At 45.6% G+C, this 23,613-nt stretch overlaps 2 non-coding genes across 2 annotated transcripts; one reads left to right on the top strand and one right to left on the bottom strand.

The window, feature by feature from the left end:
• Nucleotides 1-9,475: 9,475 nt before the first annotated feature.
• On the bottom strand, nucleotides 9,476-9,547 carry trnam-cau (transfer RNA methionine (anticodon CAU)). The gene has a single exon. It is a non-coding gene; the product is annotated as a tRNA-Met (tRNA).
• A 5,985-nt stretch (nucleotides 9,548-15,532) lies between these two features.
• Nucleotides 15,533-15,604, top strand: trnam-cau (transfer RNA methionine (anticodon CAU)). Its single transcript has one exon. It is a non-coding gene; the product is annotated as a tRNA-Met (tRNA).
• The last annotated feature ends 8,009 nt before the right edge of the window (nucleotides 15,605-23,613 follow it).

Below are 23,613 nucleotides of genomic sequence, written 5' to 3' on the forward strand. Positions count from 1 at the left end.
GCAGCTTTCCATTTACAAATAACACGTGTCCACGTGACAAAGTGTGTGAGCAGGAAGGAAGGGAGGAGGGGGGCTGAGAAAATAACAGCAGATCCCTGGATGGAGACCCCGTGCTCTTCTCTCCACCTCTCTTCCTCCCTGCTCTCTCCACCCCTCTTGAACAACACTGCAGGTGAACAGTTAGCATTGCTCTGTTTGATGAAGCTGCGTTCAGGGAATGAGGAAGTTTCCCTTTGTGTCACTGCTTCTCTACTAATCTGATCTCTGATCAGTTCACCAAGAAGAGTCTGGGGTCAGGGGCTTGATGAGTAGAGCTGTTTAGTCAGGAGGAGGCTGCTCTGATTGGTTCCTGACACTGAAACAAGGCCAAAGCTCAAGTACACAGGCTCACATATTGTAGTATTCTCAGTCTTCCCACTTCAAGTATTTTCTCACTTCAAGTATTTTCTAATCTGCACACCAAGTTACCTCTTATGTTAAGTTACTAGCTGAGAGTTATGCAGGACACTTGGATGGAAACATAACCTTTTTCTCTAATCAGCACAACAATGTGGGCGTGTAGTGAATCAACACCATAACAGTAACGAGGAATGAACGCAGCAGCCATCTTGGAATCACCAGGTTTACAAGGCTTCCACTCGGTGAGAGCAACCCCTCGATGGAGGAGAAGAAGCCGGATCATCAAGAAGACCTGAAAGAAGACAGCAGAGGCAGGAAGAGGGACCAGAGACACACAAACAGACACAACACTGCCACCTTCTGATCTGATAACATCAGAGTTGAATGTGTGGACTGATTTGGAGGCCAAGCCTCACAATAAAAGAAGCATTTTCATGGGAATGTGTCCCATCCAGGGCTGCACGGTGGTGCAGTGGTCAGCACTGTCTCCTCACAGCAAGAAGGTTCCTGGTTCCAGTCCCGGCTCCAGCACAGGATCTCTCTGTGTGAGTCTCCATGTTCTCCTGTTCCTGTGTGGGTTCTCTCTGGTACTCCAGCTTCCTCCCACAGTCCAAAGACATCAAGAGGGGACCAGGTTAATCCAGACTCTAAATTGACTGTAGGTGTGACTGTGAGAGCGAATGGTTGTCTGTCTCTATTCGTTGGACCTGCGATGGACTGGTGACCTGTCCAGGGTGAACCCTGCCTCTCGCCTGAAGATACTGGCATAGGCTATGGACATCAGGCAGCTGGTGTGTTGGTGGATCTGTGGATCCTGCTGGAAGAAGCAGGGTGGAGCTCTGAATGGTTCCTGTCTCAAAGAGCTTCTCTGTGCAGCTCCCATCAGCTCCTAAAAACAGGAAACCAGCAGATTCACTGTTGAACAGTGGCATTAAAATGATGCCAGTGCTGGTTGTCTCTGTCTAAGGGTTTTGAGGGCATCCAGCTGCAGTCAGGAGACAAACAGGGATGCTGCTTGAGGACATCATCCAGGAGGCTGTCCATGGGGTGGAGCTGGGGTCTCAGACTGGGGACATTGGACAAGAACTTCTCAGAGGAAACTCATCATGGTGGCTCAGTGAAGAAAACTAGACCTGAGCTGCCTGCTGGAACCTAGCAGGTGAAGGACAGAGCTCCACCTCTTTGGAGACACCACCACTGTGGGCTCATGTTGGCAAAAGAAGTGGGTCAGTATTTGACACACACACACACACACACACACACACACACACACACACACACACACACACACACACACACACACACATACATGCATGTTCTTACACACAGAGACTTTTCCTCTGTTTTTGTTTTTTACTGGTTTTGAACCAGTAAGTGGTTTCTGTTGGTTTGGTTTGCTTGACTGGTTGTTGTTTGTTGACCTTCCAAATCCATATTTTGGGTTCTGGCTTGTTCTGCTTTTCATTTTGTGTTTGTATTAAAGTTCTGTTGCTGAAAAAGAGACTTCTTTCTCTTTTTCTTGAAGTAAATATATGAGGGTCGAAACTGACCCATAACACCATTGATGTTCCAATAGTTAATGATATTAAAATGAATACTAAATCAAACCAGTCCATGTCAGAGATGTGTTCTAACACCCTCAGTAACGGTCAGGAAACACAGCAACCTTTGGTTCATTTCTAGGATTTTCTTGAGGTTCATTTTACCATTTTTTTAACTGAAATCGAGGGTTTAGTGACTAAAAAAAGGTCCAGAGGCCCACAACTAAATATTCAAACCAATATTTCCATGGATAAGGAAGCCTAACAAGGTCACCAAGAGATGGAAACAACTTGGAGGATAGAAAATTGTTTTAGTTTATTTGACAGCTGATTGAAGACGTGGGTCAAAACTGACCGTTACCATAGAGATGGGAACAGAAAGCTGACACAAGAGGAAGGTTCCAGCTCTGAAAAAGGAGTTTGATCAAAATCTTCAACTGCCAGTAGAAATATCCTTTTGTATGTTGACCTTTGTTGACAGAAGTCACTTTAGCTTGGCAGTGAAAAGAATGGCTGCTAGCTTGACAAAGAGCTGCACAAACCAGGTTCAAGCTGGACTTTGGACCCTGGTATCTGCAACGACTCCATCAACTCCTAATCTAGCAGCTCTGCTGGGTCCAAGTATTTTACAGAACATTTGACAGACCTGTGGAGCAGTGAGGACAGACATGAGTTGATCACATGATCCACTGAAGCGCCATTTTACCCTGGTACTGAGGTCACCAATATGAGCTGGAGTTGGGAATCTTGAACTGAACCTGGTATCACAGCGACACCTACTGCTGCAAAATGGAACAGCAACACTGAACCCAAGTACAGGATTGGAGGGAGACTGATGGTCGCTGTTTGGGTTTTTGAAGAACAAGGAGGGCGTGGCTTCAAGCTGGATTCTCAGAGACCATTTCCCCAACCTCTACATTGGTATCTACACTGTCCTCCAGTCATGTGACTGAAGTCATCAGTCATGTCAGTGATGTCACTCTGCAGGACTGTCATTGCCGTCTCATTCTAGAAAAGAATCCAGACTCCACTTTTATGGGGCAGTTTTGGTCTTTAAAGACTTGACAGTTCCAGGAGATTTAGTCTGGCTCAAGATCTTCAGATCAACCCAGAACAGAAGGCTATGACTCCATTGGATTGTGTAGTTGGAGCATTCAGAGATCTGGTGGATCTCAGTAGGAGCTGGATTTATCCACTGAATGATCCTGGTCAATGTGATCCTGCTCCTCCATCTCTCAGGCTGACAGAGCAGGAGGACCTGACTGAGAAGAAAGCTGCCCTTGAGCAGCTTCAGTCTCTGTGTGACAACACACAGGCAGAAAACCTGAATTTGAGGGAACAAGTTTCTACTCTTGAACATGAGAATAAAAGAGCAATCCAGGAGCTCCAGAACCTCACTGCTGTGGTGGCCAACCTCCAAACGGTCCAGGACAAGAACCAGACTCAGACAGAAGATCTGAACGCAACAGTCCACAGTCTTCAGTGTGAGGGGAGGAAGGTTGATGGAGAGAACAATGAGCTCAGAAAAGAGCTGACCCAGGTTCAGTCTCTGAGGGAGAGTGAACAGGTGGAGATGAAATGTCTTGAGGAAGACCTGACAGAGAAGAAAAGTGCACTTGATCAGCTTCAGTCTCTGTGTGACAAGAGATGGACAGAAAACCAGAATTTGTGGGGACAGGTTTCTAGTCTTGGACAAGAGAAGATTATTGCATATCAGCTGGTAGAGAACATGTCTGCCATGGTGGGCAACCTTGAATCTGTGAGAGAGGAGAACCAGACTAAGATCAGAGACCTGAACACACAACTCCACAATCTTCAGCTTCAGGTGAAGATGGTTTACAAGGAGAAGTGTGACCTCAAGTGTGAGCTCAACTCCATCCAAGCAGAGAAGAAAAAAATGAGACAAGAACTCACTGAGAAGAAGGCGACTCTTGAACAGCTGAGGTCCCAGAGTGAGTAGAGAGAGGAAGAAAATGGATGTTTGAGGAGACGAGTTTCTACTGCATCTCAGGAGACAGAGACCTTCACTGCAGAGTTGGCCCACCTTGAATCAAGGAAGGACCAGGACCCCACAAAGAGTGACAGTCTGAACGGTGAAGTTCAGAGTCTTCTATGTGCAGTGAGAACACAAAAGAAGAAAAGGAGCAGTGCTCAGAGGGAAATCCTGGGAAATCTTCATGATTTAAAAAGCTGTTTGAAAGAGGAAAATCATAACCTTCAAGTGAAGGTCCAGCAAACTTCTGAAGAGCAAGCAGACTCTCCCCTACGTCCAGCCAGAGAAGAGCAAACAGACTCTCCCCTACGTCCAGCCAGAGAAGAGCAAACAGACTCTCCCCTACGTCCAGCCAGAGAAGAGCAAGCAGACTCTCCCCTACGTCCAGCCAGAGAAGAGCAAACAGACTCTCCCCTACGTCCAGCCAGAGAAGAGCAAACAGACTCTCCCCTACGTCCAGCCAGAGAAGAGCAAACAGACTCTCCCCTACGTCCAGCCAGAGAAGAGCAAGCAGACTCTCCCCTACGTCCAGCCAGAGAAGAGCAAACAGACTCTCCCCTACGTCCAGCCAGAGAAGAGCAAGCAGACTCTCCCCTACGTCCAGCCAGAGAAGAGCAAGCAGACTCTCCCCTACGTCCAGCCAGAGAAGAGCAAACAGACTCTCCCCTACGTCCTGCCAGAGAAGAGCAAGCAGACTCTCCCCTACGTCCAGCCAGAGAAGAGCAAACAGACTCTCCCCTACGTCCTGCCAGAGAAGAGCAAGCAGACTCTCCCCTACGTCCAGCCAGAGAAGAGCAAACAGACTCTCCCCTACGTCCAGCCAGAGAAGAGCAAGCAGACTCTCCCCTACGTCCAGCCAGAGAAGAGCAAGCAGACTCTCCCCTACGTCCAGCCAGAGAAGAGCAAACAGACTCTCCCCTACGTCCTGCCAGAGAAGAGCAAGCAGACTCTCCCCTACGTCCAGCCAGAGAAGAGCAAGCAGACTCTCCCCTACGTCCAGCCAGAGAAGAGCAAGCAGACTCTCCCCTACGTCCAGCCAGAGAAGAGCAAACAGCCTCTCCCCTACGTCCAGCCAGAGAAGAGCAAACAGACTCTCCCCTACGTCCAGCCAGAGAAGAGCAAGCAGACTCTCCCCTACGTCCAGCCAGAGAAGAGCAAGCAGACGCTCTCATATGTTCTTCTGCAGAGGAGCGACGGGATTCTGCTGCATATCCTGCAACTGAAAAGCAGAATGATGGGGGCACCCTGGAGACTGGACCTGCTAAGGGTCAAACCAGAGGTCTACTGAGCCGTGTGACATCTGGTGTAGAAGATGTTCTGTTTATGTTCATAGTTTTTTCTTTGTGTGCTTTTCCTCAACTTTGTTTTCTTTGTTTGTTCTATATGTTGATACCTTGATCACCACAGCAGTTGATCCCAGCTTGATTAGCTGAGTGCTTTGCAGTCTAAAGCACTTTAGTGATACCTGTGGGGTCCCTTATCCTCCCTGACCACAGGGATTCAGCCTCACTGAAGGAGAGTGAACCTTCCAGTTTGCAGCTCCTAGACTCTGGAACGCTCTCCCACTGGACATGAGGACGCTGAGGACGCCTTCAGAAAGAAGCTAAAGACCCATTTGTTTAGTAATATTATTGTTCATGATGGAATCGTCCCTCTGTACCTGCCCACACAGGTCAAGAGGTCAAATGATTCCCTGTTTAAAACAGCTCTTCCATCACATGGATGTGCATCCCAACAGTCAGAGCTCACCGATGCTCCTATTCCCTCCGGTGGGAGGCGCTACGAGTGACTGAGGGTCAGGGGGGTCAGGCTAGTCCAGATAGTGGGTCTGTATGAGGTTGTTAGGGAGGGATAAGGTAGTGGCAGAGTTCAGGCTGTAGCTGTGCTCCAACAGTTGAGACAGGGCAGGACAAAAAATGACATCCTGATGGCGTTAGGAGTGATTCTTACAAGAACCAATCAATAAAAGTGGGTGGTGACCTGCTCATGTGACGCTTGTGTTGATGATTACTGGGTCTCCTCCATGCTCATTTATCATGAATGAATCCCTCGAAGTAAAACACCTAATGTCTCCTGAGTTGTTTCACAAAATGTGTGTGTGTGTGTGTGTGTGTGTGTGTGTGTGTGTGTGTGAGTGTGTGGGCAATAACTACAAGTTATCTATGTATAGATCAAAAAATTATGAATCAGTTGGATACATTGACAGTGGAAGTTCAGGTTTCCTGTAATTCAGTTTGCAGACAACACAGTAAACTGCCCCTGACCCCTCCCCTCATTCTGGAGGCTTTAACATGAAAATGAAAATGCTGAGAGACACAAATGCAAATCAGAGTATTTGACCAGAGGTGACATTTTTTAATGCTTTTCTTGTTATATTTGTTATATATGTTCTGTATGGTTATGTTTGTTATGGTTGTTATGGAGTTTATGGTTATTATCTCTGTTTCTTGTGTCTTTGTCTTTGTTGTCCTCCCCTTCGTCCGTCCTGGATTTTTGACCCTGGTTGCAGGAAGCGTGTGACCTCAACTCCTTTTTCTGTGTTGCTGAACGTAGAGCCTTGCTTCATTGTGTTAGCTAAAGTGTGATCCTCCCTGCTAATTCCTTATTTCATTGACAAATTACCCACCAAAAATTAATACCTACTTGCTTTATTTGGCTGAAGTTTAAAAGACCATCATTCTTGTAGCAACAGTCTTTCTGCCTTGTAAACAGGCTAAGCTAATGATGGCTTCTCCCTCTTGTCCTCCTCTCTCCTGCTCAGAGTGCCACATGTTTTGTTCCTCCTCTGCCTCCTTTAGTGATACTGATAAGTGTGTTAAATGTAGTTTTCTTGTTGTGTTGGAGGTGAGGCTTAGCGATGTTGAATTGGACCTGCAGCGGCTCTGCACCAAAAGCTGCAAGAGCTAGCCAACCCTCACTCGCTGGTGCAGACCAACTTAGCTTAGCTCCTGGCTTAGGCCCAACTAGCGCTCCCCCAGAAGCTCCCAAGCATCTGGGAGAGCGCCAAGAAAAGTTGGGCCTAAGCTAGGATGTGCTTGCTCATGAAGAATTGTTGGGTGTAAATTAATTTAAGGAGTGTGGAACTGGACCTGTTCTACTTGTAAAGTGTAACTTTTGTTATTTGGTGCTTTACAGGGTGATGACTTGACTTCATTGCAGCTTTGACCTGAGCAGGTGTTCATCCTCATCTCAGTAACAGGGGACACTTTATCACAGCAGTGGACAAACATCAGCATTCATCACCCAGCAGCTCTTCTGATCAACAGAACAAGTTAAAGTATAATGGAGAATGAGGGTATCGATCCCTCTACCTCTCACATGCTAAGCGAGCGCTCTACCATTTGAGCTAATTCCCCTGTTAAGGAGCACAGCAGATGATGCACGTTGACCTTCATGCATGGTTGAATGAGCGTCACCAGTTGAAGCTTCTCTGGTTGACCAATGTAATGGAGACCAAGGGTTCCATGACATAAATGATGAATTGAAGGTAGCATTTGTCTTGGTATTAACAGTTTATGTAAATTAGAGGCACACACACATGTTAATGGTCAGGTTTATTGAATCAGCAAATATGTGAAACATTTGCTATGCCATGTGTTCCAGGGAGGGACCTGGGAAGCACAGGGGGACCGGCCATCCTGCCTGTGGAAAATGAAGACCCCAGTGTCAGTCAGTGGGAATCACTGTGCAAGGCCTGGTATTTAGTGTTGATCGAGTTTGTCTTATGTAAATGTGGCAGTTTCAGTCGTCACGTCAGTCCTCACCTCTTCCTGGTGGTTTCCTTAAAGGGGGTGGAGCCAAAAGGGGAGAGTGGCCCAAGGAAGCTCCTTTAGAGCTGTAGGTGCAAACCTTTGCTCCCAGATGGGAGAGGGGGTACAATCACAGACAAGGTTCATTGAATGATTATGTGGATGTATGATTGAGTTGGTGTAGTAGTCTGGAATCATGTATATATTTAGTCAGGTTAAGTTGTTGCTGGTTTGATGTAAATATTGATTGTAGAGCATGGTTGTGGTCTCACCTCCACTCTATGGGCCATCCATCGTCATCTTCCTCTTATTCCTTACTAGTAAGGGTCACGGGGGGGGGGCTGGAGCCTATCCCAGCATCTACGGGCGAGAGGCGGGGTTCACCCTGGACAGGTCACCAGTCCATCGCAGGTCCAACACACAGACGAACAACCATTCACGCTCACGCCTACGGTCAATTTAGAGTATCAATCAGCCTCGTCCCCTAATGTCCATGTCTTTGGACAGTGGGAGGAAGCCGGAGTACCTGGAGAGAACCCACGCAGGCCCGGGGAGAACATGCAAACTCCACACAGAAAGATCCCACGCCCGAGCCAGGACCCGAACCCAGAACCTTCTTGCTGTGAAGGCACAGTGCTGACCACTGCACCACCGTGCAGCCCCGCTATGGGCTAGTCTGTCTAATTTCCTGCAGCCAGGAGGGAATTAAAGGCAGTCAGGGGTTTTTAATGTAAGTTGATGGTGTCTCATGCAATCTCTTTCAATACTCCAGTGGTGGTTTAAGTGAAGAAAAACATGGGTTAGTCAGTAGGACTCTGTGTGTGTGTGTGTGTGTGTGTGTGTGTGTGTGTGTGTGTGTGTTTCCATGCAGACTTTCCCTTGTGACAACCGATTTGATTTGGAAACCATCTCATCTAAATCTCCTCTCCAAAAACCCTCTTCTTCAACTTTGTACCCAAGTTGTCTCCTCATCAGGCACCACAGTATCCAGTAGGTTCAGTTAAAACAGTCATCAGTGATTAATGTTCATGTTCAATGATGAGGTTTTGATTTATTCTTCCAGAATCATCTGAACAAACCCTCCTCAACACAGTGAAGCCTTCATCTGACAGGAGGAGTTTCTTTTCCCAGTGATTCCACTGACAGTGAAAAGCTACGTTCATCAGACTGGTCTGATAGGATCAACTACTGGTTGCTCTGGAGTGAAAACAGCAACCTGTCAGGAAACATTAGTCAGATCAAAGCCAAGATTAAAGAAAGAGCCTCCAGATCAAAGACAGAATTGATGATGATGTCATCAGGGGGGCTTTGATAGTGTCTTTATTTGTACCTGGAATTCTATCTTTGATCTCAGGAGGACATGAAAGAAACACAACTGAGGAAAGTAGAGGAGAACATTCAGCTTCATTTGAAACACTCGAACTGTTGAACAGTAGAATTTGTTTGAAACAGTTTACAACACTGAGTGACAGGATTGAAGAGGGGAGATTTCGGTATTTTCAGTTTAATTCTAACTTAAAACTGGGCATGAACATTTTTAGTCGTTCACATTCTAACATACAGAGGAAGTCATGACATTCCCTTTTTTTTAACCTGTCCTGTTCAGGAAATGGAAATGGAAATTTAGCTGCTATGTTGAATCAGAAAAACCTTTTGAAGTCTACTTTTGCTTCAGTCAGAAAGTGGACTGTTCACAATGGTTGGTGATTGTGGAGGAAGAAAAAATCCTTATGAACCTCTTTTTAACAGACACGCATTTCTAAAGACACTGGTTCATTTTATTTTTCTTCCTTTAGCAGAGGATGGTTTCGATCCATCGACCTCTGGGTTATGGGCCCAGCACGCTTCCTCTGCGCCACTCTGCTCTACCATTGACGGAACAGTCCTTGTTTTATGAGAGCATTCTCTGTCTTTGTCTCTGCCCTGCTCTCCTGCTCTCTTTCCCCTCATTTAGTCCTTGACATGATCCATGCTCTACAGCTCTGCGGGTGGAATGAAGACCTGCGTCTGCTCTGCCCGTGCCGTCCTTCGTCTCAACCTAAATTGTTTGACCCACCTTTATAATGATCGGACTCGCTCCCGCTGAGCGCGCCAGGCGCTGCAGACAACACAACCAAACTGGCCCCGATCAGAATTTGACAGGCCGAACTCGCGCCGAAATCTTTACAAAAAATCCATTTTTGTCACCCACGTGAAGATGGGTGGGAACATGCCCTAAAAACACCAAGAATAATATTCACCACCTTCTGAACGGGTCCTGGCCCGTCTCCTGCATCAGGGGCCGCCTCAGTCGCCCATCAGCTGTTCAACAGCTGTTCGCCGCAACACTCAATCAGACAAAGACATAGAAGCTCAAACTGCTGTTGCGGAAGCCATGATCGTATAGTGGTCAGTACTCTGTGTTGTGGCCGCAGCAACCCTGGTTCGAATCCGCGTCACGGTAGCATGAGATAAATTTCTTTGTGTGTGTTGATGGACACAAGCCAAGCAGAAATTTCCCACGATGCAATAGGGCAGTGTTTGGTCAGTGTTGAGCAGGCGTCAGTCTGACAATGATGTCATATTATTGTGTCATCACTTGACCAGACCCAAAAGTAGACTCAGGTATCAGTTTCTTCTCAATGCTAATGTCTGCTAGCTTAGTCTGCTACTTTGATGGCTCTGCCTGCTCAAAGGTCCAGACCCCTGGATGTGGTGGTTCCTACCTGAACGTAGATTCTGTCAGCTCATGTTGTTAAATCAACTCACCAGGAACACCAGTAGATTTCAATGGACTGACAATGAGTCTCATTGAATGGTAAACATGTCAAATATGAAGTCATCACCTGAGGAGGTCTGCTGCTGGAATGAAGCTCCAGATATTCACAAGATATTCTAGATCTTAAAATAAAGCATTTTTATATTTGATTTATTGTTCATTAGCTTGCTTCACATTGTTTGATTTTATGTGTTGGATATAAATAGAACTTTGATGCACAACCTCCACAAACACTCTTGTCCAACTTTTGTGCCCAAATTTTCTCCTCCTGAGGCACCAAATCAAGTCAAATCATTTTTATTTGTTAGAACCAAATCACAACAAAAGTTCTCTCATGACTCTTTACTAGTAGAACAGGTCCAGCACCAAACTGCTTCAATGAATCTACACCCAACAATTCTCCATCAGCAGCACATCCTGCAACAGTGGTGATGAACACCTTCCTTTTAACAGGCAGGAACGTCGAGCAGATCCAGGATCAGTGGGGACGGCCTCCTGCTTTGACCGGTTGTATGTAAAGCTCCATCAGATTGGAACAACCTTTCCTCCTCACTTGGGTCTCTCTCTTCCTTTCTCATCTTCAAATCATGAAGCATTTTCAAACATCTGCTCTCGTTTCTGATGCACCTCCCCTTTTCTCTCCAGGATTCACTCTCTACTTGTTCTTGTTTGTTCTCTGTACTGTAAATATGTGGATATTTGTGTATGAATATTCATTGTGTACTTTAATGGTGCATGGAAGCAGTATTTATTGAGATGGGTGTTTAAATGTATGAGTATGTGAACACAGGCCCACTCTTATTCTGCAGTGGGATCTCTGATCATACTTTGTATAAAATACTGGATGGTGGTGGTGGTGGTGGTGGTGGGGGGGGGGGGGCTTTGGGGAACATTGTTGGCCTGTACCTGGGTGTATGATGTGTGTGTCCTTGTGTTGAAAATAGAATCTACTTTTATTATTGTTGTATTGTTGGTCATTATTTGTCAGGACCCCCTCCAAAATGAGATGGTGCATCTCAAGGGGCTGCCCTTGAAATCAAGAATCAAGAATGAAGGTGTCTGCTGGTCTTGGTGGACCCTCTGCTTCTCCAGCTGAGTCAACAGATTCCTGTGTATCCTGAGTCATTGTGTATCCTGGCTGCATTCAGTGCTTTCACCGCTGCAGCCTAGCTTGATTGCCAGTCAGGACAGGTGTTATTAAGAATGGAAGAGGGGACAGTTTTGGCAGGACAAGTTGCTCCACATTCAGGAGATGGTGGGAAGTTTCAAAGCTGCCATAAATCTTGATGACAAACTCCTTCACTGTGTGGTTCAGAGTCCCTGGTTTGATTGCAGCTTTGACCTGAGCAGGTGTTCATCCACATCTCAGTAACAGGGGACACTTTATCACAGCAGTGGACAAACATCAGCATTCATCACCCAGCAGCTCCTCTGATCAACAGAACAAGTTAAAGTATTCTCAGAAGGACGGCATGGATCCCTCTACCTCTCACATGCTAAGCTAGCACTCTACCATTGGAGCTAAGTCCCTGCTAATGAGCACAGCAGATAATGCAGGTTGACCTTCATGCAGGGTTTAATGAGCGTCACCACTTGAAGCTTCTCTGGTTCAACAAACCCTTGGGACCAAGACAGGGATTGGAACCTGTGCAGGTCCAGACCCATACTGAAGTTGGTGGAGACAATTGTTTCAACCAGGGACTGAATGAAAAGACTTGCCCAGACTCCAGCTCACTCTTCTGAACAGACCCCTCATCTCTGTGTGGAGTAAACATCAGAGGTGGGGGGTGCAGGTTCTGCTTTGACCTCCTGACCTCCTGGGTAAAGCAGTGGAGATGTTGAGCTTGAAGGAGTTGACGGCCTCCTTCATCTTCTCATTGGTTTGCGAAACTCAGCATCATGAAGTGTTGCTGAAATTCAACATGTCAGCTGAGGCCAGAGATTCCTGCATTCCCTGAGTCCTGATGGTCCAGTGTGTCAGATTCTGGGCTCTCACAGCTGTAACTGGAGTTTGAGCTCCGTTAAGGGACTGGTTTTGTGGAGAGAACCAAGCAGAAGAATTGACAGTTTCAGCAGGAAAGGTGACCATTGCTCCACAACCTCAGTCCCAGGATTCATTCCTGCTTCACCCAGCATGGCCCTATGATCAACAGAAATGAACTGCCAGTGGAGGTCCTCAGTAATCCAGGTCATGGTTTCTCTAGATTGCTGTGTTGTACTCAGGACACTTGCAAATATCAGCCTCTTTCCTCCATGATCTCTCATTCTTTCTGTTCTCTCCATTTCTCCTCTTCGTTTCTACTCCTTGCTGACTGTTGTTCCTCATTTGTGGCAGAGTTCAGTCAGTGGACCAGACATTTTGCCACTGCACTGTCCATCATCAGGGCATTTAACATCCAGGACTGGCTCCCAGATCATGGCCATGACCTCATCCCCTGCACCAGTGGACAGTTCATCAAGGATGGCAAACATGTGGGTCTCAATTCCCCTCCATCTTTGTAGGTTGGTTACATTTCCTCCTGGTCTTTAATCCATCTTTCGTTGACATTCTTCTGTTGAGCCCAGTTTGTTGACTGCCAGGCTGTCTTACTTTTCAATGGCACAACAGCAGACAGCAAGAGGGTTGCTATGGTGCAGTTGGTAAAATCCCTATCTATGGTCTGCAGAAATATGCTGGGAGTTCTTTTTTATTATGAACCAGAATTCAAAGACTGACCAAGGAAACCAAAGCACAGAATTTAGAGATCAAAGAAAGAAATCAAAGACAGAACCTGAAGATCAGGAAATGGCACAGATCAATGAGATCCATGGACTCATCAGTGAAGGTTTTCTTTTGGTTCATGGTCACTTGTTGTCGTACTGGTGTGATGATGTCAGACCCTTCACATTCAGTTCAAACAGACTCCAAAGTGTAGCTGTGATGCAGAGGGCAGCAGCCTTGTGCTTGGTACCGTCATGGTTCTCTGCATTGTTAGCAAACTCACCAAAGACCTCCCTGAAAGCAGGATCATTTTCCCACAGTGCTTTTTTAACCAAGTACCAATTTGTCCCTCTTTAAAAAAACAACAAAGATGAGATCAGACTGAGATGGACAAGATGATATGGATGTGATTTATGGCTTTCAAACTCCAAATATTCAATTTTTCTTCAGGGCTTTTGAGAGGTTCTGGGTAATGAATGAAAATTTAAGTTGGGCAAAAACGACATGCGGGGTCACTGTGTGTGTTTACACGTGTGTGTATTTCTTGTTTTATGGTGTTGGAGACCATTTCCATCATCAACACTGATCAGGAGTCCTCGTCCTCATGGGGACCAAAGACCGGCCCTGATGCAGCGCAATGCAGTTTGTGAGTTCTTTCAGAGTGAAGGTCTGGATTGAGTTTAGTTTCAAATAAAGATTAAGATTCAGTTGGTTAAGATTAAGATTAAGATTAAGGTTAGGCTGCACATAGAATGAAGTTGATCGAATGTTCTCATAAGAATAGCTGGGCACACCTGAGTGTGTTTACATGCAGACTTCCTCTTGTGACAACTGATGTCATTGGAAACCATCTTGAGGACATTTGGAGAAAGTTCAATCATTCAGCTGCAGTTACAGTGACTTACAACACTGCAACAACAACAAAAAAACACCCTCCACAAACACTCTTGTCCAACCTTTGTGCCCAAATTTTCTCCTCATGAGGCACCAAATCAAGTCAAGTCAGTTTTATTTGTTTAGAACCAAATCACTACAAAAACCATGAAGTTGATCTGGTTGGCACTGGTATTTTTTCTTGCTGCAGCTCATTTCCAGCTCTTAACAAGAGCTCAGGAGTGATTCAGGAGAAGAGTTTCAGAACAGCCCAGGTTGGGGACTGGAATTTTGAAGTTTCCCCTGGAACCAAACAACCTTGGGAGGTAAAACCTCCAATCCTAGCCACTCAGATGCAGCAGCAGAAGAAGCTGTCATCTACCCTGACAGTCAGAGCATCAAGTCAAGAAAACATCAACCATCTTGTATGTGGAGTCTGGATTCTTTTCTAGAATGAGACGGCAATGACAGTCCTGCCAAGTGACATCACTGACATGAATGGATGACTTCAGTCACGTGACTGGATGACTTCAGTCACATGACTGGATGACCTGAATGAATAAGAAATCAAATATAAAAATGCTTTATTTTAAGATCCAGAATATCTTGTGAATATCTGGAGCTTCATTCCAGCAGCAGACCTCCTCAGGTGATGACTTCATATTTGACATGTTTACCATTCAATGAGACTCATTGTCAGTCCATTGAAATCTACTGGTGTTCCTGGTGAGTTGATTTAACAACATGAGCTGACAGAATCTACGTTCAGGTAGGAACCACCACATCCAGGGGTCTGGACCTTAGAGCAGACAGAGCCATCAAAGTAGCAGACTAAGCTAGCAGACGTTAGCATTGAGAAGAAACTGATACCTGAGCCTACTTTTGGGTCTGGTCAAGTGATGACACAATAATGTGACATCATTTTCAGACTGACGCCTGCTCAGCACTGACCAAACACTGCCCTATTGCATTGTGGGAAATTTCTGCTTGGCTTGTGTCCATCAATACACACAAAGAAATTTATCTCATGCTGCCGTGACCCGGATTCGAACCCGGGTTGCTGCGGCCACAACGCAGAGTACTAACCACTATACGATCACGGCTTCCTCAACAGCAGTTTGAGCTTCGATGTCTTTGTCTCATTGAGTGTTGCGGCGAACAGCTGTTGAACAGCTGATGCGCGACTGCGGCGGCCCCTGATGCAGGAGACGGGCCAGGCGCCGTTCAGAAGGTGGTGGATATTATTCTTGGTGTTTTTAGGGCATGTTTCGGCCTGTCAAATCCTGATCGGGGCCAGTTTGGTTGTGTTGTCTGCAGCATTATAAAGGTGGGTCAAACAATTTAGGTTGAGACGAAGGACGGCACGGGCAGAGCAGACGCAGGTCTTCATTCCACCCGCAGAGCTGTAGAGCATGGATCATGTCAAGGACTAAATGAGGGGAAAGAGAGCAGGAGAGCAGGGCAGAGACAAAGACAGATAATGCTCTCCTAAAACAAGGACTGTTCCGTCAATGGTAGAGCAGAGTGGCGCAGAGGAAGCGTGCTGGGCCCATAACCCAGAGGTCGATGGATCGAAACCATCCTCTGCTAAAAGAAGAAAAATAAAATAAACCTGCATCTTTAGAAATATGTGTCTGTTAAAAAGAGGTTCATAAGGATATTTTCTTCCACCAGAATCACCAACCATTGTGAGAGTTAACAACAGTCCACTTCCTGACTGAAGCAAAAGTAGACTTCAAAAGGTTTTTCTGATTCAACATAGCAGCTAAATTTCCATTTCCATTTCCTGAACAGGATAGGTTAAAAAAAAGGGAATGTCATGACTTCCTCTGTATGTTAGAATATGAAATACTAAAAATGTTCATGCCCAGTTTTAAGTTAGAATTAAACTGAAAATACCAAAATCTCCCCTCTTCAATCCTGTCACTCAGTGTTGTAAACTGTTTCAAACAAATTCTACCGTTGAACAGTTCAAGTGTTTCTAATGAAGCTGAATGTTCTCCTCTGCTTTCCTCAATTGTGTTTCTTTCATGTCCTCCTGAGATCAAAGACAGAATTCTAGGTACAAATAAATATACTATCAAAGCCCCCTGATGACATTATCATCAATTCTGTCTTTGATCTGGAGGCTCTTGCTTTAATCTTGGCTTTGATCTAACTAATGTTTCCTGACAGGTTGCTGTTTGCACTCCAGAGCAACCAGTAGTTGATCCTATCAGACCAGTCTGATGAACAAAGCTTTTCACTGTCAGTGGAATCACTGGGAAAAGAAACTCCTCCTGTCAGATGAAGGCTTCACAGTGTTGAGGAGGGTTTGTTCAAATGATTCTAGAAGAATAAATCAAAACCTCATCATTGAACATGAACATTAATCACTGATGACTGTTTGAACTGAACCTACTGGATACTGTGGTGCCTGATGAGGAGACAACTTGGGTACAAAGTTGCAGAAGAGGGTTTTTGGAGAGGAGATTTAGATGAGATGGTTTCCAAATCAAATCGGTTGTCACAAGGGAAAGTCTGCATGGAAACACACACACACACACACACACACACACACACACACACACACACACACACACACACACACACACAGAGTCCTACTGACTAACCCATGTTTTTCTTCACTTAAACCACCACTGGAGTATTGAAAGAGATTGCATGAGACACCATCAACTTAAATTAAAAACCCCTGACTGCCTTTAATTCCCTCCTGGCTGCAGGAAATTAGACAGACCAGCCCCCATAGCGGGCCTGCACGATGGTGCAGTGGTTAGCACTGTGCCCTCACAGCAAGAAGGTTCCGGGTTCGAGTCCTGGCTCGGGCGCGGGATCTTTCTGTGTGGAGTCTCCATGTTCTCCCCGTGCCTGCGTGCGTCCTCTCTGATACTCCAGCTTCCTCCCACAGTCCAAAAACATGCAATTTGGGGACGAGGCTGATTGGATTCTCTAAATTGACCGTAGGTATGAGTGTGAATGGTTGTTCGTCTCTGTGTGTTGGCCCTGTGATGGACTGGCGACCTGTCCAGGGTGAACCCCGCCTCTCGCCCATAGATGCTGGGATAGGCTCCAGCCCCCCCCCCCCCCGCGACCCTTAAGCAGAAGATGACGATGGATGGCCCATAGAGTGGAGGTGAGACCACAACCATGCTCTACAATCAATATTTACATCAAACCAGCAACAACTTAACCTGACTAAATATATACATGATTCCAGACTACTACACCAACTCAGTCATACATCCACATAATCATTCAATGAACCTTGTCTGTGATTGTACCACCTCCCCCATCTGGGAGCAAAGGTTTGCACCTACAGCTCTTAAGGAGCTTCCTTGGGCCACTCTCCCCTTTTGGCTCCACCCCCTTTAAGGAAACCACCAGGAAGAGGTGAGGACTGACCGTGATGACTGAAACTGCCAAATTTACATGAGACAAACTAGATCATCACTAAATACCAGGCCTTGCACAGTGATTACCACTGACTGACACTGGGGTCTTCATTTTCCACAGGCAGGATGGCCGGTCCCCCTGTGCTTCCCAGGTCCCCCCCTGGAACACATGGCATAGAAAATGTTTCACTTGTTTGCTGATTCAATAAACCTCACCATTAACATGTGTGTGATCCTCTAATTTACATAAACTCTTAATACCAAGACAAATGCTACCTTCAATTAATCATTGATGTCATGGAACCCTTGGTCTCCATTACATTGGTCAACCAGAGAAGCTTCAACTGGTGACGCTCATTAAACCATGCATGAAGGTCAAGCTGCATTATCTGCTGTGCTCCTTAACAGGGGAATTAGCTCCAATGGTAGAGCGCTAGCTAAGCATGTGAGCAGTAGAGGGATCGATGCCCTCCTTCTCAGAATACTTTAACTTGTTCTGTTGATCAGAGGAGCTGCTGGGTGTTGAATGCTGATGTTTGTCCACTGCTGTGATAAAGTGTCCCCAGCAAGTCATCACCCTGTAAAGCACCAAATAACAAAAGTTACACTTTACAAGTAGAACAGGTCCAGTTCAACACTCCTTAAATGAATTTACACCCAACAATTCTTCATGAGCAAGCATATCCTAGCTTAGGCCCAACTTTTCTTGGCGCTCTCCCAGATGCTTGGGAGCTTCTGGGGGAGCGCTAGTTGGGCCTAAGCCAGGAGCTAAGCTAAGTTGGTCTGCACCAGCTAGTGAGCATTGGCTAGCTCTCGCAGCTTTTGGTGCAGAGCCGCTGCAGGTCCAATTCAACATCGCTAAGCCTCACCTCCAACACAACAAGAAAACTACATTTAACACACTTATCAGTATCACTAAAGGAGGCAGAGGAGGAAGAAAACATGTGGCACTCTGAGCAGGAGAGAGGAGGACAAGAGGGAGAAGCCATCGTTAGCTTGGAGTGGAGAATTTACAAGGCAGAAAGACTGTTGCTACCAGAATGATGGTCTTTTAAACTTCAGCCAAATAAAGCAAGTAGGTATTAATTTTTGGTGGGTAATTAGTCAACGAAATAAGGAATTAGCAGGGAGGATCACACTTTAGCTAGCACAATGAAGCAAGGCTCTACGTTCAGCAACACAGAAAAAGGACTTGAGGTCACACGCTTCCTGCAACCAAGGTCAAAAATCCAGGACGGACGAAGGGGAGGACAACAAAGACAAAGACACAAGAAACAGAGATAATAACCATAAACTCCATAACAACCATAACAAATATAACCATACAGAACATATATCACAAATATAACAAGAAAGGCATTAAAAGATATGTCACCTCTGGTCAAATACCCTGATTTGCATTTGTGTCTCTCAGCATTTTCATTTTCATGTTAAAGCCTCCAGAATGAGGGGATGAATGCTGCAAAATGGAACAGCAACATTGAACCAAGTACAGGATTGGTGGGAGACTGATGGTCGCTGTTTGGGTTTTTGAAGAACAAGGAGGGCGTGGCTTCAAGTTGGATTCTCAGAGACTATTTCCCCAACCTCTACATTGGAATCTGCACTGCCATCCAGTCACATGACTGAAGTCATCCAGTCACATGACTGAAGTCATCTTGTCATGTCAGTGATGTCACTTGGCAGGACTGTCATTGCCGTCTCCTTCTTGAAAAGAATCCAGACTCCACCTGTGGCTCCATGATAACTGATGGACCTCTGGTTGGAGGCTGGACGATGATGTTTGGACTGGAAGGAAAACTCCTTGTCCAAATTCCATTGTGTTCAAGTTTAAAGTCCCACAATCAGAAGTAGCTGAATCTGACAGGTGGAGGTTTGGAACTACAAGATGGTGATGTTTTCTTGACTTGATGCTCTGACTGTCAGGGTAGATGACAGCTTCTTCTGCTGCTGCATCTGAGTGGCTATGATTGGAGCTTTTACCCTCCAAGGTTGTTTGGTTCCAGGGGAAATTTTAGAATTCCAGTCCCCAACCTGGGCTGTTCTGAAACTCTTCTCCTGAATCACTCCTGAGCTGCAGCAAGAACAAATACCAGTGCCAACCAGATCAACTTCATGGCTGCTAACAGCCTCAGACACTTTATTTCCATCAATTTAGAGCCAAGAAGGCCCTCACCTGTGGTTCTCCTCCAGGAGGGTCCAGGTTCTGCCATTGTGGCTCCTGGTGCCACTGCCAGAGAGCCTCAGCTGCACACTGCAACATTTCAACAGGAGATTGACATTCCTTCAAATGTCCTGACATCTGATTCCAATGGTTCTGTTCCATATTTATATTTTAAAATGAATCACACAATGAAAGCTGCCTCAGCAGGTTTAAGAGAGAGAACAAGCTAAGAGATCTGAAACCAGTAAAATATGCTTTTCTGTGTGCAAACTAGTGAGGGGCATGGAAGGATGTTTTACCACCAATACAGAACCCAGAATTTAGTCATGTGATGAGATGGAGTCTCTGATTATGAAGTTAATGGACAAAATGTGAATTGAAAGAAAACACATTTCTTCAGCAGACTTTGATCCAACATTGAAGTTAGATTTTGGTGGCTGCTCCATGTTGGAGGAAACCAGGCGATGTTGGACCATCACAGGGAAGCTCCTTTGCCTCCTCTGCTGCCAGTTCAACCACTCACTCCCATCAGTGGAGAGCAGCTTCAACTGGGTTTGGAATTTACTATTGTGGATGCATAGGAATGTGGAGAAAATGTCCTTTGTCAGAAGTGGGATTCGAACCCACGCCTCCAGGAGAGACTGCGACCTGAACGCAGCGCTTTAGACCGCTCGGCCATCCTGACAGACACTGAAAGTTGCAGACTGAATTAATTCACTGACAAAGTAGAATTTTTTTTCCACAGGAGCTACTGGCTCCTTAGTTGTTGCATTTATTGTTAACATTAAACACACAGTCTGTGTTCATGGCAGTAAGAAACGAACCAGAACATTTGAACCACGTAACATCTCTTGATCAGTTTGTTACATGGGACACATTCCAGACAGGAAGGTCCTTCTGAGACTTGAACTGGGATCACTGGACCCAGAGTCCAGAGGGCTCACCATTCCACCATGGAACCAAACACAAGGAGGAGCTTCCTCTAAATACCACTTGACATCACCTGCAATCAACCTGGTTGGCGCTGTGGGATTGGTCTTTACTGCTGAGACAGAAAGAATCCTCCCACATTGGCTTCTTTTAACTGTCAACATTGGTTTGGCTCATTGGAACATTTTCAAACCCTCGTTGCTCAGATTTTACATGAATTTGATCATGACTTTAGACAAATGTTCTGTTCATTAATTAAATAATCACTTGAGTTATGAATTTAGTGAGTCAACCAGACTTGGTCCATGACAAAAGTTAGTCTGGTTATTATTCAGTTTCCAGTCAGTAGGGACACACACACACACACACACACACACACACACACACACACACACACACACACACACACAGCCTGTCTTCAGTATAAAATGGTCTGTCACGTTCTCTCACGTTGGAAGATTTCTCTGACTCCATTGTGAATACAGAGATTCTTCATCTGCCACCTGAGTCTTGATCCACTGATTCCTCTGATCCACCTCTTTCTGCTCCAACAAGGCTGACATGGATCAGGTGGGTCCATGTCATCCAATCAGGAGGTTTCTCCTCTCAGTTAATTTTCTTCATCCCAGTTTAGATTGATTCTTCTCAGCCTGATGAAGGAGCATCTGATCAGGTGTTTGACTGCTTGTTGGTTGTAATTCCATAGATTTTAATCTCAGATGTTATAGAATTAAGAATGCAATGGCAGTCCTGCCAAGTGACATCACTGACATGACAGGATGACCCAGTCATGTGACTGAAGGAGCTGAGAGCTTCTACACATCATTGTTGATGGTGTCTTCCACTGTAGTCAGCAGCCACAACTCCTCTATCAACACCTGTCAGAGACCTGCTGGAGGCCCCACTGAGGTTTGAACTGGGATCACTGGATTCAGAGTCCAGAGTGCTCACCATTCCACCATGGAACCATCAAAGAGGAAACGTGTGAGACAAACTATGGCACTAATCATGTACGAGGGACTGCAGTGGTTTTCTGGATCTAATTTCCACAAACAAATGATGATTTGGGGAAAGGTCTGACAAAGTCTGACAAACATACCCTGATTTTTTCACAAACAAATGATGATTTTTAGACAGTGACACAGGGCTCTTATTTTGGAGGGCCATCAGGATGTGAAATATCCCAGACCTCTGAGATCAGAGCTTTCACTTTGATCTCAGGGTCCTGAATTTGGAGGTTCCTTCTTTGGTCTCCAAGTTCTAACTCCCATCTGACTGAATCCTTTTTTTAATGAACTCCTCAGACCCTGATGATGTCAGGAAGAAATCCAGACATTCAGTTCTCATCTCAGCTGTTCTGACTGAGACGTCAAGCAGTCAGGAAAAAAGTGTTACGACCCAAAGTGGGACCTTTACAGGAGCTAACAAAGTGTCTTTTTTCCTAAACTACTTGAGGAACTGGTTAAACCAGTAAAATATGCATTTCTGTGTGCAGACCAGTGAGGAGCCTGGGTGAGTGGAAGGATGTTTACCACCAACACAGAACCCAGACTTTAGTCATGTGATGAGATGGAGACTCTGATGATGAAGTTAATGGACAAAATGTGAATTGAAGGATGAACACAAATGGGTTTTTGAACCAAACACATTTCTTCAGCAGACTTTGATCCAACATTGAAGTTAGAGTTTGGTGGCTGCTCCATGTTGGAGGAAACCAGGCGATGTTGGACCATCACAGGGAAGCTCCTTTGCCTCCTCTGCTGCCAGTTCAACCACTCACTCCCATCAGTGGAGAGCAGCTTCAACTGGGTTTGGAATGTACCACTGTGGATGCATAGGAATGTGGAGAAAATGTCCTTTGTCAGAAGTGGGATTTGAACCCACGCCTCCAGGAGAGGCTGCGACCTGAACACAGCGCCTTAGACCGCTCGGCCATCCTGACAGACACTGAAAGGTGGAGACTGTAATATGAAATGAATTAATTCACTGACAAAGTAGAATTTTTTAAATTGTTAACATTAAACACACTGTCTGAGTTAATGGCAGGAAGAAATGAACCAGAACATTAGAACCACATTGCATCTCTTGATCAGTTTGTTACATGGGACACCTTCCAGACAGGAAGGTCCCACCAAGACTTGAACTCAGATCACTGAGCCAGAGTTCTCACCATTCCACCATGTAACCAAACACAAGGAGGAGGTTCCTCCAAATACCACTTGACATCACCTGCAATAAACCTGTTGCTATTTGGAGGTTCATCTTGCTCTTGTTCCAGACTACATTGGCAAAAGGATCATGAACCACAAGGAAATCATGGAACTCCAGATTGATTCAGGACTTTCTAACTCCATCGTATGACCTAGGAGCAAAGACTGGCCAGGCCTTCCTTAATTTATCAGTTAATTACTGCTTCAACAAACATGCCACTTAATTAAGTTACCAGAATTTCTCTCATTGAAAAACCCACCAGCCTTCTTGACACGACATGAAAAATTCTCCAAGAACCCACAGTTGGGTGGAAAGATACCAGGTTGACCAGGAGGAGTCCTGCTCCTGAACCATGGATGGAACAAAGTCCACTGGAAAACTCAGCAGTTCCTGAGTGCCAGATCCATCCGGGAGCTTGGGTCTCCCCTTGACTGTGGTGATCCATGAGATCAAGGAGGACAGAGGAAAGAAGGATCCTGTTGGAGATCTCCTCCCTTCTTCCTCCACTTCACTACTACTTGGATGTCAGGAATATGAGGTACTTTACTCAAATGACGTATTAGGAGTTTCCTGTTTGACAAGAAGGAAGTCAGAGGTTCATCCCTCACTTGTTGGTGGTGCCCTCAACCTGCTGAGAGCATCACTTAGTTCTCTACAGAGAAACATGGCAGCTCTGCTGAAGGCTGCAGGAAACCTGCTGGAACTGAGACTTGGACTCAGGTCACTGGATTCAAAGTCCAGGGTGCCAACAGGTCCACCAGGGCATCTGTGCTTTACTTACCGTGTAAAAAGGACCACAGTGGTCGTCTGGTTTTAATTTAACAAACAAATACGGTTGAAAACTTTGAGACAGTGACACAGGGCTCTTATTTGAAGGGCCATGGGATGGGAAATATCCCAGA

The sequence above is a fragment of the Aulostomus chinensis genome, chromosome 1 (assembly GCF_037954235.1).
Source record: "Aulostomus chinensis isolate RoL2024-O1b breed Wild chromosome 1, RoL_Achi_v1.0, whole genome shotgun sequence".
Taxonomy (NCBI): Eukaryota; Metazoa; Chordata; class Actinopteri; order Syngnathiformes; family Aulostomidae; genus Aulostomus; species Aulostomus chinensis.